Below are 17,085 nucleotides of genomic sequence, written 5' to 3' on the forward strand. Positions count from 1 at the left end.
TGGTTCTAGATTTACATGTTTGGTTCTGAATTAACACGTTATATATACCATATACAGATTTGATTCTGGATTGACAAGGTGTTGGTTCTAGATTTACATGTTTGGTTCCAGATTTACATGTTTGGTTCTGGATTTACATATTTGGTTCTGGATTGACACGTTATATTTATACCATGTACAGACTTGGTTCTGGATTGACAAGGTGTTGGTTCTAGATTTACTTGTTTGGTTCTGGATTTACATGTTTGGTTCTGAATTAACACGTTATATTTATACCATATATAGACTTGGTTCTGGATTGACAAGGTGTTGGTTCTAGATTTACATGTTTGGTTCTGAATTAACACGTTATATATATACCATATACAGACTTGGTTCTGGATTGACAAGGTGTTGGTTCTAGATTTACATGTTTGGTTCTGGATTAACACGTTATATTTATACCATGTACAGACTTGGTTATAGATTGACAAGGTGTTGGTTCTAGATTTACATGTTTGGTTCTGGATTTACATGTTTGGTTCTGGATTAACACGTTATATATATACCATATACAGACTTGGTTCTTGATTGAAAAAGTGTTGGTTCTAGATTTACATGTTTGGTTCTGGATTAACACGTTATATTTATACCATATACAGACTTGGTTCTGGATTGACAAGGTGTTGGTTCTAGATTTACATGTTTGGTTCTGGATTAACACGTTATATTTATACCATATACAGACTTGGTTCTGGATTGACAAGGTGTTGGTTCTAGATTTACATGTTTGGTTCTGAATTAACACGTTATATATATACCATATACAGATTTGATTCTGGATTGACAAGGTGTTGGTTCTAGATTTACATGTTTGGTTCCAGATTTACATGTTTGGTTCTGGATTAACACGTTATATATATACCATATACAGACTTGGTTCTGGATTGACAAGGTGTTGGTTCTAGATTTACATGTTTGGTTCTGGATTGACACGTTATATTTATACCATATACAGACTTGGTTATGGATTGACTAGGTGTTGGTTCTAGATTTACATGTTTGGTTCTGGATTAACACGTTATATTTATACCATGTACAGACTTGGTTATAGATTGACAAGGTGTTGGTTCTAGATTTACATGTTTGGTTCTGGATTAACACGTTATATTTATACCATGTACAGACTTGGTTATAGATTGACAAGGTGTTGGTTCTAGATTTACATGTTGGTTCTGGATTTACATGTTTGGTTCTGGATTAACACGTTATATATATACCATATACAGACTTGGTTCTTGATTGAAAAAGTGTTGGTTCTAGATTTACATGTTTGGTTCTGGATTAACACGTTATATTTATACCATATACAGACTTGGTTCTGGATTGACAAGGTGTTGGTTCTAGATTTACATGTTTGGTTCTGGATTAACACGTTATATTTATACCATATACAGACTTGGTTCTGGATTGACAAGGTGTTGGTTCTAGATTTACATGTTTGGTTCTGAATTAACACGTTATATATATACCATATACAGATTTGATGCTGGATTGACAAGGTGTTGGTTCTAGATTTACATGTTTGGTTCCAGATTTACATGTTTGGTTCTGGATTTACATATTTGGTTCTGGATTGACACGTTATATTTATACCATGTACAGACTTGGTTCTGGATTGACAAGGTGTTGGTTCTAGATTTACATGTTTGGTTCTGGATTGACACGTTATATTTATACCAAATACAGACTTGGTTCTGGATTGACAAGGTGTTGGTTCTGGATTTACATGTTTGGTTCTGGATTAACACGTTATATTTATACCATGTACAGACTTGGTTCTGGATTGACAAGGTGTTGGTTCTAGATTTACTTGTTTGGTTCTGGATTTACATGTTTGGTTCTGAATTAACACGTTATATTTATACCATATATAGACTTGGTTCTGGATTGACAAGGTGTTGGTTCTAGATTTACATGTTTGGTTCTGAATTAACACGTTATATATATACCATATACAGACTTGGTTCTGGATTGACAAGGTGTTGGTTCTAGATTTACATGTTTGGTTCTGGATTGACACGTTATATTTATACCATATACAGACTTGGTTATGGATTGACAAGGTGTTGGTTCTAGATTTACATGTTTGGTTCTGGATTAACACGTTATATTTATACCATGTACAGACTTGGTTATAGATTGACAAGGTGTTGGTTCTAGATTTACATGTTTGGTTCTGGATTAACACGTTATATTTATACCATGTACAGACTTGGTTATAGATTGACAAGGTGTTGGTTCTAGATTTACATGTTTGGTTCTGGATTAACACGTTATATTTATACCATGTACAGACTTGATTATAGATTGACAAGGTGTTGGTTCTAGATTTACATGTTTGGTTCTGGATTGACACGTTATATATATACCATATACAGACTTGGTTCTGGATTGACAAGGCGTTGGTTCTAGATTTACATGTTTGGTTCTGGATTGAAAAGGTGTTGGTTCTGGATTTACATGTTTGGTTCTGGATTAACACGTTATATTTATACCATATACAGACTTGGTTCTGGATTGACAAGGTGTGGGTTCTAGATTTACATGTTTGGTTCTGGATTAACACGTTATATTTATACCATATACAGACTTGGTTATAGATTGACAAGGTGTTGGTTCTAGATTTACATGTTTGGTTCTAGATTGACACGTTATATTTATTTTATGTACAGACTTGGTTCTGGATTGACAAGGTGTTGGTTTTAGATTTACATGTTTGGTTCTGGATTAACACGTTACCATATACAGACTTGGTTATGGATTGACAAGGTGTTGGTTCTAGATTTACATGTTTGGTTCTGGATTGACACGTTATATTTATACCATATACAGACTTGGTTATGGATTGACAAGGTGTTGGTTCTTGATTTACATGTTTGGTTCTGGATTGACACGTTATATATATACCATATACAGACTTGGTTCTGGATTGACAAGGTGTTGGTTCTAGATTTACATGTTTGGTTCTAGATTTACATGTTTGGTTCTGGATTGACACGTTATATTTATACCATATACAGACTTGGTTATGGATTGACAAGGTGTTGGTTCTAAATTTACATGTTTGGTTCTGGATTAACACGTTGTATTTATACCATGTACAGACTTGATTCTGGATTGACAAGGCGTTGGTTCTAGATTTACATGTTTGGCTCTGGATTGACAAGGTGTTGGTTCTAGATTTACTTGTTTGGTTCTGGATTTACATGTTTGGTTCTGAATTAACACGTCATATCTATACCATATACAGACTTGGTTCTGGATTGACAAGGTGTTGGTTCTAGATTTACATGTTTGGTTCTGAATTAACACGTCATATCTATACCATATACAGACTTGGTTCTGGATTGACAAGGTGTTGGTTCTAGATTTACATGTTTGGTTCTGAATTAACACGTCATATCTATACCATATACAGACTTGGTTCTGGATTGACAAGGCGTTGATTCTAGATTTACATGTTTGGTTCTGGATTAACACGTTATATTTATACCATATACAGACTTGGTTCTGGATTGACAAGGTGTGGGTTCTAGATTTACATGTTTGGTTCTGAATTAACACGTTATATATATACCATATACAGACTTGGTTCTGGATTGACAAGGTGTTGGTTCTAGATTTACATGTTTGGTTCTGAATTAACACGTTATATTTATACCATATACAGACTTGGTTCTGGATTGACAAGGTGTGGGTTCTAGATTTACTTGTTTGGTTCTGAATTAACACGTTATATTTATACCATATACAGACTTGGTTCTGGATTGACAAGGTGTTGGTTTTAGATTTACATGTTTGGTTCTGGATTAACACGTTATATTTATACCATATACAGACTTGGTTCTGGATTGACAAGGTGTTGGTTCTAGATTTACATGTTTGGTTCTGGATTGACACGTTATATTTATACCATATACAGACTTGGTTCTGGATTGACAAGGTGTTGGTTCTAGATTTACATGTTTGGTTCTGGATTGACACGTTATATTTATACCATATACAGACTTGGTTCTGGATTGACAAGGTGTGTTGGTTCTAGATTTACATGTTTGGTTTTGGATTGACACGTTATATTTATACCATATACAGACTTGGTTATGGATTGACAAGGTGTTGGTTCTAGATTTACATGTTTGGTTCTGGATTGATACGTTATATTTATACCATATACAGACTTGGTTATGGATTGACAAGGTGTTGGTTCTTGATTTACATGTTTGGTTCTGGATTGACACGTTATATATATACCATATACAGACTTGGTTCTGGATTGACAAGGTGTTGGTTCTAGATTTACATGTTTGGTTCTAGATTTACATGTTTGGTTCTGGATTGACACGTTATATTTATACCATATACAGACTTGGTTATGGATTGACAAGGTGTTGGTTCTAAATTTACATGTTTGGTTCTGGATTAACACGTTGTATTTATACCATGTACAGACTTGATTCTGGATTGACAAGGCGTTGGTTCTAGATTTACATGTTTGGTTCTGGATTGACAAGGTGTTGGTTCTAGATTTACTTGTTTGGTTCTGGATTTACATGTTTGGTTCTGAATTAACACGTCATATCTATACCATATACAGACTTGGTTCTGGATTGACAAGGTGTTGGTTCTAGATTTACATGTTTGGTTCTGAATTAACACGTCATATCTATACCATATACAGACTTGGTTCTGGATTGACAAGGTGTTGGTTCTAGATTTACATGTTTGGTTCTGAATTAACACGTCATATCTATACCATATACAGACTTGGTTCTGGATTGACAAGGCGTTGGTTCTAGATTTACATGTTTGGTTCTGGATTAACACGTTATATTTATACCATATACAGACTTGGTTCTGGATTGACAAGGTGTGGGTTCTAGATTTACATGTTTGGTTCTGAATTAACACGTTATATATATACCATATACAGACTTGGTTCTGGATTGACAAGGTGTTGGTTCTAGATTTACATGTTTGGTTCTGAATTAACACGTTATATTTATACCATATACAGACTTGGTTCTGGATTGACAAGGTGTGGGTTCTAGATTTACTTGTTTGGTTCTGAATTAACACGTTATATTTATACCATATACAGACTTGGTTCTGGATTGACAAGGTGTTGGTTTTAGATTTACATGTTTGGTTCTGGATTAACACGTTATATTTATACCATATACAGACTTGGTTCTGGATTGACAAGGTGTTGGTTCTAGATTTACATGTTTGGTTCTGGATTGACACGTTATATTTATACCATATACAGACTTGGTTCTGGATTGACAAGGTGTTGGTTCTAGATTTACATGTTTGGTTCTGGATTGACACGTTATATTTATACCATATACAGACTTGGTTCTGGATTGACAAGGTGTGTTGGTTCTAGATTTACATGTTTGGTTCTGAATTAACACGTTATATATATACCATATACAGACTTGGTTCTGGATTGACAAGGTGTTGGTTCTAGATTTACATGTTTGGTTCTGGATTAACACGTTATATTTATACCATGTACAGACTTGGTTATAGATTGACAAGGTGTTGGTTCTAGATTTACATGTTTGGTTCTGGATTTACATGTTTGGTTCTGGATTAACACGTTATATATATACCATATACAGACTTGGTTCTTGATTGAAAAAGTGTTGGTTCTAGATTTACATGTTTGGTTCTGGATTAACACGTTATATTTATACCATATACAGACTTGGTTCTGGATTGACAAGGTGTTGGTTCTAGATTTACATGTTTGGTTCTGGATTAACACGTTATATTTATACCATATACAGACTTGGTTCTGGATTGACAAGGTGTTGGTTCTAGATTTACATGTTTGGTTCTGAATTAACACGTTATATATATACCATATACAGATTTGATTCTGGATTGACAAGGTGTTGGTTCTAGATTTACATGTTTGGTTCCAGATTTACATGTTTGGTTCTGGATTAACACGTTATATATATACCATATACAGACTTGGTTCTGGATTGACAAGGTGTTGGTTCTAGATTTACATGTTTGGTTCTGGATTGACACGTTATATTTATACCATATACAGACTTGGTTATGGATTGACTAGGTGTTGGTTCTAGATTTACATGTTTGGTTCTGGATTAACACGTTATATTTATACCATGTACAGACTTGGTTATAGATTGACAAGGTGTTGGTTCTAGATTTACATGTTTGGTTCTGGATTAACACGTTATATTTATACCATGTACAGACTTGGTTATAGATTGACAAGGTGTTGGTTCTAGATTTACATGTTGGTTCTGGATTTACATGTTTGGTTCTGGATTAACACGTTATATATATACCATATACAGACTTGGTTCTTGATTGAAAAAGTGTTGGTTCTAGATTTACATGTTTGGTTCTGGATTAACACGTTATATTTATACCATATACAGACTTGGTTCTGGATTGACAAGGTGTTGGTTCTAGATTTACATGTTTGGTTCTGGATTAACACGTTATATTTATACCATATACAGACTTGGTTCTGGATTGACAAGGTGTTGGTTCTAGATTTACATGTTTGGTTCTGAATTAACACGTTATATATATACCATATACAGATTTGATGCTGGATTGACAAGGTGTTGGTTCTAGATTTACATGTTTGGTTCCAGATTTACATGTTTGGTTCTGGATTTACATATTTGGTTCTGGATTGACACGTTATATTTATACCATGTACAGACTTGGTTCTGGATTGACAAGGTGTTGGTTCTAGATTTACATGTTTGGTTCTGGATTGACACGTTATATTTATACCAAATACAGACTTGGTTCTGGATTGACAAGGTGTTGGTTCTGGATTTACATGTTTGGTTCTGGATTAACACGTTATATTTATACCATGTACAGACTTGGTTCTGGATTGACAAGGTGTTGGTTCTAGATTTACTTGTTTGGTTCTGGATTTACATGTTTGGTTCTGAATTAACACGTTATATTTATACCATATATAGACTTGGTTCTGGATTGACAAGGTGTTGGTTCTAGATTTACATGTTTGGTTCTGAATTAACACGTTATATATATACCATATACAGACTTGGTTCTGGATTGACAAGGTGTTGGTTCTAGATTTACATGTTTGGTTCTGGATTGACACGTTATATTTATACCATATACAGACTTGGTTATGGATTGACAAGGTGTTGGTTCTAGATTTACATGTTTGGTTCTGGATTAACACGTTATATTTATACCATGTACAGACTTGGTTATAGATTGACAAGGTGTTGGTTCTAGATTTACATGTTTGGTTCTGGATTAACACGTTATATTTATACCATGTACAGACTTGGTTATAGATTGACAAGGTGTTGGTTCTAGATTTACATGTTTGGTTCTGGATTAACACGTTATATTTATACCATGTACAGACTTGATTATAGATTGACAAGGTGTTGGTTCTAGATTTACATGTTTGGTTCTGGATTGACACGTTATATATATACCATATACAGACTTGGTTCTGGATTGACAAGGCGTTGGTTCTAGATTTACATGTTTGGTTCTGGATTGAAAAGGTGTTGGTTCTGGATTTACATGTTTGGTTCTGGATTAACACGTTATATTTATACCATATACAGACTTGGTTCTGGATTGACAAGGTGTGGGTTCTAGATTTACATGTTTGGTTCTGGATTAACACGTTATATTTATACCATATACAGACTTGGTTATAGATTGACAAGGTGTTGGTTCTAGATTTACATGTTTGGTTCTAGATTGACACGTTATATTTATTTTATGTACAGACTTGGTTCTGGATTGACAAGGTGTTGGTTTTAGATTTACATGTTTGGTTCTGGATTAACACGTTACCATATACAGACTTGGTTATGGATTGACAAGGTGTTGGTTCTAGATTTACATGTTTGGTTCTGGATTGACACGTTATATTTATACCATATACAGACTTGGTTATGGATTGACAAGGTGTTGGTTCTTGATTTACATGTTTGGTTCTGGATTGACACGTTATATATATACCATATACAGACTTGGTTCTGGATTGACAAGGTGTTGGTTCTAGATTTACATGTTTGGTTCTAGATTTACATGTTTGGTTCTGGATTGACACGTTATATTTATACCATATACAGACTTGGTTATGGATTGACAAGGTGTTGGTTCTAAATTTACATGTTTGGTTCTGGATTAACACGTTGTATTTATACCATGTACAGACTTGATTCTGGATTGACAAGGCGTTGGTTCTAGATTTACATGTTTGGCTCTGGATTGACAAGGTGTTGGTTCTAGATTTACTTGTTTGGTTCTGGATTTACATGTTTGGTTCTGAATTAACACGTCATATCTATACCATATACAGACTTGGTTCTGGATTGACAAGGTGTTGGTTCTAGATTTACATGTTTGGTTCTGAATTAACACGTCATATCTATACCATATACAGACTTGGTTCTGGATTGACAAGGTGTTGGTTCTAGATTTACATGTTTGGTTCTGAATTAACACGTCATATCTATACCATATACAGACTTGGTTCTGGATTGACAAGGCGTTGATTCTAGATTTACATGTTTGGTTCTGGATTAACACGTTATATTTATACCATATACAGACTTGGTTCTGGATTGACAAGGTGTGGGTTCTAGATTTACATGTTTGGTTCTGAATTAACACGTTATATATATACCATATACAGACTTGGTTCTGGATTGACAAGGTGTTGGTTCTAGATTTACATGTTTGGTTCTGAATTAACACGTTATATTTATACCATATACAGACTTGGTTCTGGATTGACAAGGTGTGGGTTCTAGATTTACTTGTTTGGTTCTGAATTAACACGTTATATTTATACCATATACAGACTTGGTTCTGGATTGACAAGGTGTTGGTTTTAGATTTACATGTTTGGTTCTGGATTAACACGTTATATTTATACCATATACAGACTTGGTTCTGGATTGACAAGGTGTTGGTTCTAGATTTACATGTTTGGTTCTGGATTGACACGTTATATTTATACCATATACAGACTTGGTTCTGGATTGACAAGGTGTTGGTTCTAGATTTACATGTTTGGTTCTGGATTGACACGTTATATTTATACCATATACAGACTTGGTTCTGGATTGACAAGGTGTGTTGGTTCTAGATTTACATGTTTGGTTTTGGATTGACACGTTATATTTATACCATATACAGACTTGGTTATGGATTGACAAGGTGTTGGTTCTAGATTTACATGTTTGGTTCTGGATTGATACGTTATATTTATACCATATACAGACTTGGTTATGGATTGACAAGGTGTTGGTTCTTGATTTACATGTTTGGTTCTGGATTGACACGTTATATATATACCATATACAGACTTGGTTCTGGATTGACAAGGTGTTGGTTCTAGATTTACATGTTTGGTTCTAGATTTACATGTTTGGTTCTGGATTGACACGTTATATTTATACCATATACAGACTTGGTTATGGATTGACAAGGTGTTGGTTCTAAATTTACATGTTTGGTTCTGGATTAACACGTTGTATTTATACCATGTACAGACTTGATTCTGGATTGACAAGGCGTTGGTTCTAGATTTACATGTTTGGTTCTGGATTGACAAGGTGTTGGTTCTAGATTTACTTGTTTGGTTCTGGATTTACATGTTTGGTTCTGAATTAACACGTCATATCTATACCATATACAGACTTGGTTCTGGATTGACAAGGTGTTGGTTCTAGATTTACATGTTTGGTTCTGAATTAACACGTCATATCTATACCATATACAGACTTGGTTCTGGATTGACAAGGTGTTGGTTCTAGATTTACATGTTTGGTTCTGAATTAACACGTCATATCTATACCATATACAGACTTGGTTCTGGATTGACAAGGCGTTGGTTCTAGATTTACATGTTTGGTTCTGGATTAACACGTTATATTTATACCATATACAGACTTGGTTCTGGATTGACAAGGTGTGGGTTCTAGATTTACATGTTTGGTTCTGAATTAACACGTTATATATATACCATATACAGACTTGGTTCTGGATTGACAAGGTGTTGGTTCTAGATTTACATGTTTGGTTCTGAATTAACACGTTATATTTATACCATATACAGACTTGGTTCTGGATTGACAAGGTGTGGGTTCTAGATTTACTTGTTTGGTTCTGAATTAACACGTTATATTTATACCATATACAGACTTGGTTCTGGATTGACAAGGTGTTGGTTTTAGATTTACATGTTTGGTTCTGGATTAACACGTTATATTTATACCATATACAGACTTGGTTCTGGATTGACAAGGTGTTGGTTCTAGATTTACATGTTTGGTTCTGGATTGACACGTTATATTTATACCATATACAGACTTGGTTCTGGATTGACAAGGTGTTGGTTCTAGATTTACATGTTTGGTTCTGGATTGACACGTTATATTTATACCATATACAGACTTGGTTCTGGATTGACAAGGTGTGTTGGTTCTAGATTTACATGTTTGGTTTTGGATTGACACGTTATATTTATACCATATACAGACTTGGTTATGGATTGACAAGGTGTTGGTTCTAGATTTACATGTTTGGTTCTGGATTGATACGTTATATTTATACCATATACAGACTTGGTTATGGATTGACAAGGTGTTGGTTCTTGATTTACATGTTTGGTTCTGGATTGACACGTTATATATATACCATATACAGACTTGGTTCTGGATTGACAAGGTGTTGGTTCTAGATTTACATGTTTGGTTCTAGATTTACATGTTTGGTTCTGGATTGACACGTTATATTTATACCATATATAGACTTGGTTATGGATTGACAAGGTGTTGGTTCTAGATTTACATGTTTGGTTCTGGATTAACACGTTGTATTTATACCATGTACAGACTTGATTCTGGATTGACAAGGCGTTGGTTCTAGATTTACATGTTTGGTTCTGGATTGACAAGGTGTTGGTTCTAGATTTACTTGTTTGGTTCTGGATTTACATGTTTGGTTCTGAATTAACACGTCATATCTATACCATATACAGACTTGGTTCTGGATTGACAAGGTGTTGGTTCTAGATTTACATGTTTGGTTCTGAATTAACACGTCATATCTATACCATATACAGACTTGGTTCTGGATTGACAAGGTGTTGGTTCTAGATTTACATGTTTGGTTCTGAATTAACACGTCATATCTATACCATATACAGACTTGGTTCTGGATTGACAAGGCGTTGGTTCTAGATTTACATGTTTGGTTCTGGATTAACACGTTATATTTATACCATATACAGACTTGGTTCTGGATTGACAAGGTGTGGGTTCTAGATTTACATGTGTGGTTCTGAATTAACACGTTATATATATACCATATACAGACTTGGTTCTGGATTGACAAGGTGTTGGTTCTAGATTTACATGTTTGGTTCTGAATTAACACGTTATATTTATACCATATACAGACTTGGTTCTGGATTGACAAGGTGTGGGTTCTAGATTTACATGTTTGGTTCTGAATTAACACGTTATATTTATACCATATACAGACTTGGTTCTGGATTGACAAGGTGTTGGTTCTAGATTTACTTGTTTGGTTCTGGATTTACATGTTTGGTTCTGAATTAAAACGTTATATTTATACCATATACAGACTTGGTTCTGGATTGACAAGGTGTTGGTTCTAGATTTACATGTTTGGTTCTGGATTGACACGTTATATTTATACCATATATACGACTTGGTTATGGATTGACAAGGTGTTGGTTCTAGATTTACATGTTTGGTTCTGAATTAACACGTTATATATATACCATATACAGACTTGATTCTGGATTGACAAGGCGTTGGTTCTAGATTTACATGTTTGGTTCTGGATTCACATGTTATATAGATACCATATACAGACTTGGTTATAGATTTACATGTTTGGTTCTGGATGTTTACGTTATATCTATACCATAAACAGATTAAATCATTTGGTTCTGATATAACATGGTGTTGGTTCTAGATTTACATGTTTGGTTCTGGATTGACACGTTATATTTATACCATATACAGACTTGGTTCTGGATTGACAAGGTGTTGGTTCTGGATTTACATGTTTGGTTCTGGATTGACACGTTATATTTTTACCATAAACAAACTTGGTTCTGGATTGACACCTTATATTTATACCATATACAGACTTGGTTTTGGATTGACAAGGTGTTGGTTCTGGATTTACATATTTGGTTCTGGATTGACACGTTATATATATACCATATACAGACTTGGTTCTGGATTAACAATGCGTTGGTTCTAAATTTGCATGTTTGGTTCTGGATTAACACGTTATATATATTCCATATACTGACTTGGTTCATAATTACACCTTATATATATATATAGACATAGGTGTATCGTTGTTCAGTCTTTTTCGAAGGGAAAGAAGATTTTAAAAATTCAGAGGGGAAAAATACAGTGTAAGTATAACAATAAATTACAGAGATTTACGTTACAATAACATGAGGGTCTGGATGGGGTATTCATAGAGAAATATGGCAAAAAAATATAACACGTATAATGAATAGAGAAAAATGAGCAGAAAATATAAAGAATAGAGAATAACTGGAAAATAAAAGAATTGTGTAATACTTTACTGATTAGAGAAATGAACGATGTACAGAATAAAGAAATCCTCCAATTACAGAAAATTTTAATTGTAAAATTATTTAAGCGTTATTCTTACAGATAACGAAAAATGCCCTAAAAATTTAAAGAAGACAGAAATTAAGGATCCCCCATCCATACCCTCTTACATGGCTTCATCCTTATTTTACTTAAGGGGACGGGCATTTGATATTCTGGGTTTTTGTGGATTGGCTATTTATTTACATCTGTTCATGGCTACGCATGCATATTTTTTTAGCGGATTTCCTCCCCCCACCCCTCCCCCGAAAATCAAATAGTCGTCCACTAAACAGAACGAAGAAAAAAATCGCTTTCGTTTTGACGCTTCAATAATGTAGACATTTAGTAGATAATCATATTAATTTTTTTTGTCATTTAAAGATTTTTAATCATTTACATGCGTACATAAATAAACTACGTCAAATAAATCTTTCTCTTTAAATTCCAACCTCTGTTTTACTCATAAATAGTTTCACTTTCTGGTCAATGAACTTAAGTTATTTAAATCAAAGTAATTTTCACGGGGGAGAAAATGCTTGTGTAATAGTAATCGTATTTTAATATTTTAGAAATACTCATAAATGTAGTAATTATAGACATTGTGTCATGATCGTTCTGTCTGATATCTTTGAAAAAAACACATATTACATTCTAATTTTGAATAAGACTAATTTAATATGTATAAAACTGGGACTAATAGATAAATGTTTCAATTAGTCCCAGATATAAAATAAATACACATTTTTTTTTACTTTACTGGTACAGTGAAGCGTTCATCAACCCAATACCTAAGCTTTCAATAATTTCTTTTTTTTTTTGGTACAATTGTATCTTCAAAATTAAGGTCAACAAGCGTTTGTCAATAATTACGATAGAACTGGAACCAAATATTCATGAGGGTCTGGATGGGGGTTCCTTTATATCTTAATTCTTTAACTTTTTTTTAGATCATTTCTCTATATTTATTATTTATTTTGCATGCCCATTATTCTTTATTCTTTATAATTGTTCACCATACTCTTCTCTATTTTTTTTATTATCATTTTTGCCAATTTTTCTCTATTCTTTATTTATTCTGCACCTTTTTTTTACCATTATTCTCTTTTCTGTAAACCCCATCCAGACTCTCATTCATCAGTGCCAAACAGAACATAAATTTATGTGTCTTTAACAGAGCAAGATATTTAAATGTTGCCATTTAATTCGTGCATTTTTTTATTATCAGTTCAGCAGTTTAATGATGTCCATTGATAATTGTGTAGAAAGTGTGTTTATATCAGCTACTTAATTTGATAATAAGTCCTGTATCGTGACAGTTCACATTATCTTTTGGGTAGATATATATGTCTATTAGTAGGCTATAACGCATGTGTAACATATGGTTCTATTTTCACTTCCGGCTCTTAATTGACATAGGTTCTGTTTTCACACACGCTGATGGGTACTGTTGCTCACATCGAACTAGCCGCTCTTGAAGATAAGTGAAAGTTTCAAAAAACAATCGTAAAAAAAATCTACAACATCCGCATTTCACATCCTATTATTTAGATATGAAACCGCAGTAGAGGCCTCGTAATGCTCCAAGACATAGTTGCCAAGTGACATGATAATCGCGTGTAATACACGCTTTTTCAACGGCTTACACGCGAGGATTTTGTCACATGGCGTGTACACGCTTTTCACCACTTTACACGCAATTACACGCTTTTTCTTTGTTTTGATTTTTTGGTCGTTAGTGATATCGCGATTCACGGGTTTTTTTCATTACTTGAGGATAAATACCGAAAATTTCGAAACAATTGTTTGGACGCCATTGATTATTTTTCTTATGGACGAACAGCAAAAGCCCTTAAGGTAAGTAGTTTGTGATTAGTATTTACGATTTTGAAAGATTTTCTTTCTTTCAAATTCACTTAGGGGAAGTGTCCACAGAGTGAGAGGTCGCTTTCAGGACTACTGTCGTCTAAAGAGTCGATTGCTAAGCGAAAACGATGTGTATATATACGTACGTACCAAGATAATTTCAAGATTTATAAATTATATTTTGGTTTTCGAGTTTAAATGAGCGACGGATGAGTAACGCATAATGTGCACCCTAAGTTGCAATCATAACAATACATGTGAGAGGAGAACTACAATGTAGCTATTTGATGAAGCATATAATGTTGAATGGTAATCAAACTATAAAATATTTTTCAGTTTCAGTTTCAAATCTGGCCAACAGATTTCCACATGCCATAGGGGTTGGAAATATCACGGAACTGTTGGATCAGTTCTCATAGTACCAGCTGTCTTCTGATGAACTTCCCAGTTTTGACCAGGCAATAGCAACATATATATTTTGTTGGGAGCAATGGCAGAGATAAAAGATGACATTTTAGATGGCAAAAAAAAAACGTTATGACACTCTTTCAAAGCTTAATAAAGCTATTATATATACATATAGTTCAACCAAATATCAATCCTGACTGTGAGAGAGCATTTTCAATTATAAAGAAGTGTACACTGAATTCTGATAAGAACTTGACAATGATATATATTGTGTGCCTTGTTATCAAGTAAATGTAACCAAACTGGCAATTGTTTAGAATATGTGCCTAGTGGTGTTGCTTTAAAAGCAGCAAAACAGACCACTGTTGAAAACAATAAAAGTTTACAGTAGAATATTGTTTTTTATATTAACAAATTTATATAGTGTGAAAAAGTCTGCATCTACGTCGCGCGTTTTCACACGCTTTTTGACATGTCATGTCATGTCATGACATGATTTCTCATTGTCAGAGGTTCGCAAGTATGCTCCAAGAAAGGTTTTACATCAGCCAGGTCCAGCCAAGAAACTTAAAAAAGGCAAACAGATACCACTTGATCCTGTGCCATCAATACGAGGAGCAGCACTTCCATCTTCATCAGACATTGATGTGCGTAGATCACAGAACAAGCAAAGAACTGTAGACAATGTACCAGTTTCTAGAACAGTGACAGCTTCTAATTTGTCAGTGGCTTATGGACCGGTGATCAACATCGTGGCAGACGCAAATGATCAGGAGTCCCCATTCGTGCCATTCAGGATCCAGGAAGAGACACCTCAAGAAAGTCCACGACGGAACGAGCAAAACATACTTGACAGTTCAAGGGGAATTTCAGATCCAATGACTTCACAACCTGGTCCAAGCCCACATGTGATTCCGACCCACCTCTGGAAAGTTTAAAAGACGAAGCAGACCTTTTACTTAAATGGTCAATGGCTTCTGACTCCTGGAAAACTTATAAAACAGCAGTAGAATGTTTTAAAAAGTTTCGCATTATTTATAATTATTTATAACTGGCCGGCACCTATCGACGAAATCGCTCAATTTATAGCATACCTGTCATAGAAAGGGTTGTCTGCGTCTACTGTTTCTACTTACATTTCCGGATTGGCCCACACACACAAAATTCTTAATGTAACAGATAACACGAAATCATTCATTATTTGCAAAATAATTGAAAGTATGCGCAGAAAAAAATCCACAAAAACGAGATGTTCGAACGCCGATATCGCTAAATTTGTTAAAACGTTTAATTCTCAGTCTACGCAGCGTTTGTAATTCTCAGTATGAAACTATCCTGTTTTCTTCTGCTTTTTCTCTTGCGTACTTTGCTATGTTACGGATAAGCGAGATAGCTATAAACAGTCGTACTAACGAATGCGGGCATGCCTTGAAATGTGAAGATGTCACTTTTTCTAAGAGTAATGGTCGCACCGAATTACATATGTAGTTCAAAAACCGATCAAAAGCATAATTCTGTTACCCTGATAACTCAGAGACATGCTGACTCGAATATCTGTCCAATTCATCTATTACAATCTTACTTGCAGGTTCGCTTCTCCGGCGTAAATGGTTCAAATAAATTATATACACACTTTAATGGCTTGGCCTTAACAAAATATCAATTTTGTTCCCTCCTTCCAAAATGTTTGGGTTTTTGTGAATTACCGTTTCACATTCGTTCTCACCCTTTTCGGATAGGACGAGCTACTGATATGGCAAAAAGAAAAAAGTATTTAAACAGAACTTCACAGATGTATGCGTATAAGAAATACATATCACCGCACTCAGGACGAAAATATTTTATCTGGGAAACGGGAGATAATCCAAAACATGTTCCCTTTAAAGTAAACTTCTGGTACAAAATAATGACTTTTTCTTTTGGTTATGTCTTATATACTGCTCGTACAGTAAAAAAGAGAGTGAATAAACCCAGGCAATGAGCGAAACGTAGTACCGAACTCTTCACATGTTGACCAGAATCTTATTACCAATCAAGAGCACACGAGAACACCCCTATTTCATGGGATGAATAAATAAGTCTTTATGCTGTTATGTGG

General features: G+C 34.4%; 1 long non-coding RNA gene across 1 annotated transcript; it reads left to right on the forward strand.

Moving 5' to 3' along the window:
* The first annotated feature begins 14,506 nt into the window (after nt 1-14,506).
* Nucleotides 14,507-15,380, forward strand: LOC127708873 (uncharacterized). Its single transcript, XR_007985414.1, has 2 exons — nt 14,507-14,570; nt 14,922-15,380. It is a non-coding gene; the product is annotated as an uncharacterized LOC127708873 (long non-coding RNA).
* The last annotated feature ends 1,705 nt before the right edge of the window (nt 15,381-17,085 follow it).

Source organism: Mytilus californianus, unplaced genomic scaffold (assembly GCF_021869535.1).
Source record: "Mytilus californianus isolate M0D057914Y unplaced genomic scaffold, xbMytCali1.0.p SCAF_7, whole genome shotgun sequence".
Taxonomy (NCBI): Eukaryota; Metazoa; Mollusca; class Bivalvia; order Mytilida; family Mytilidae; genus Mytilus; species Mytilus californianus.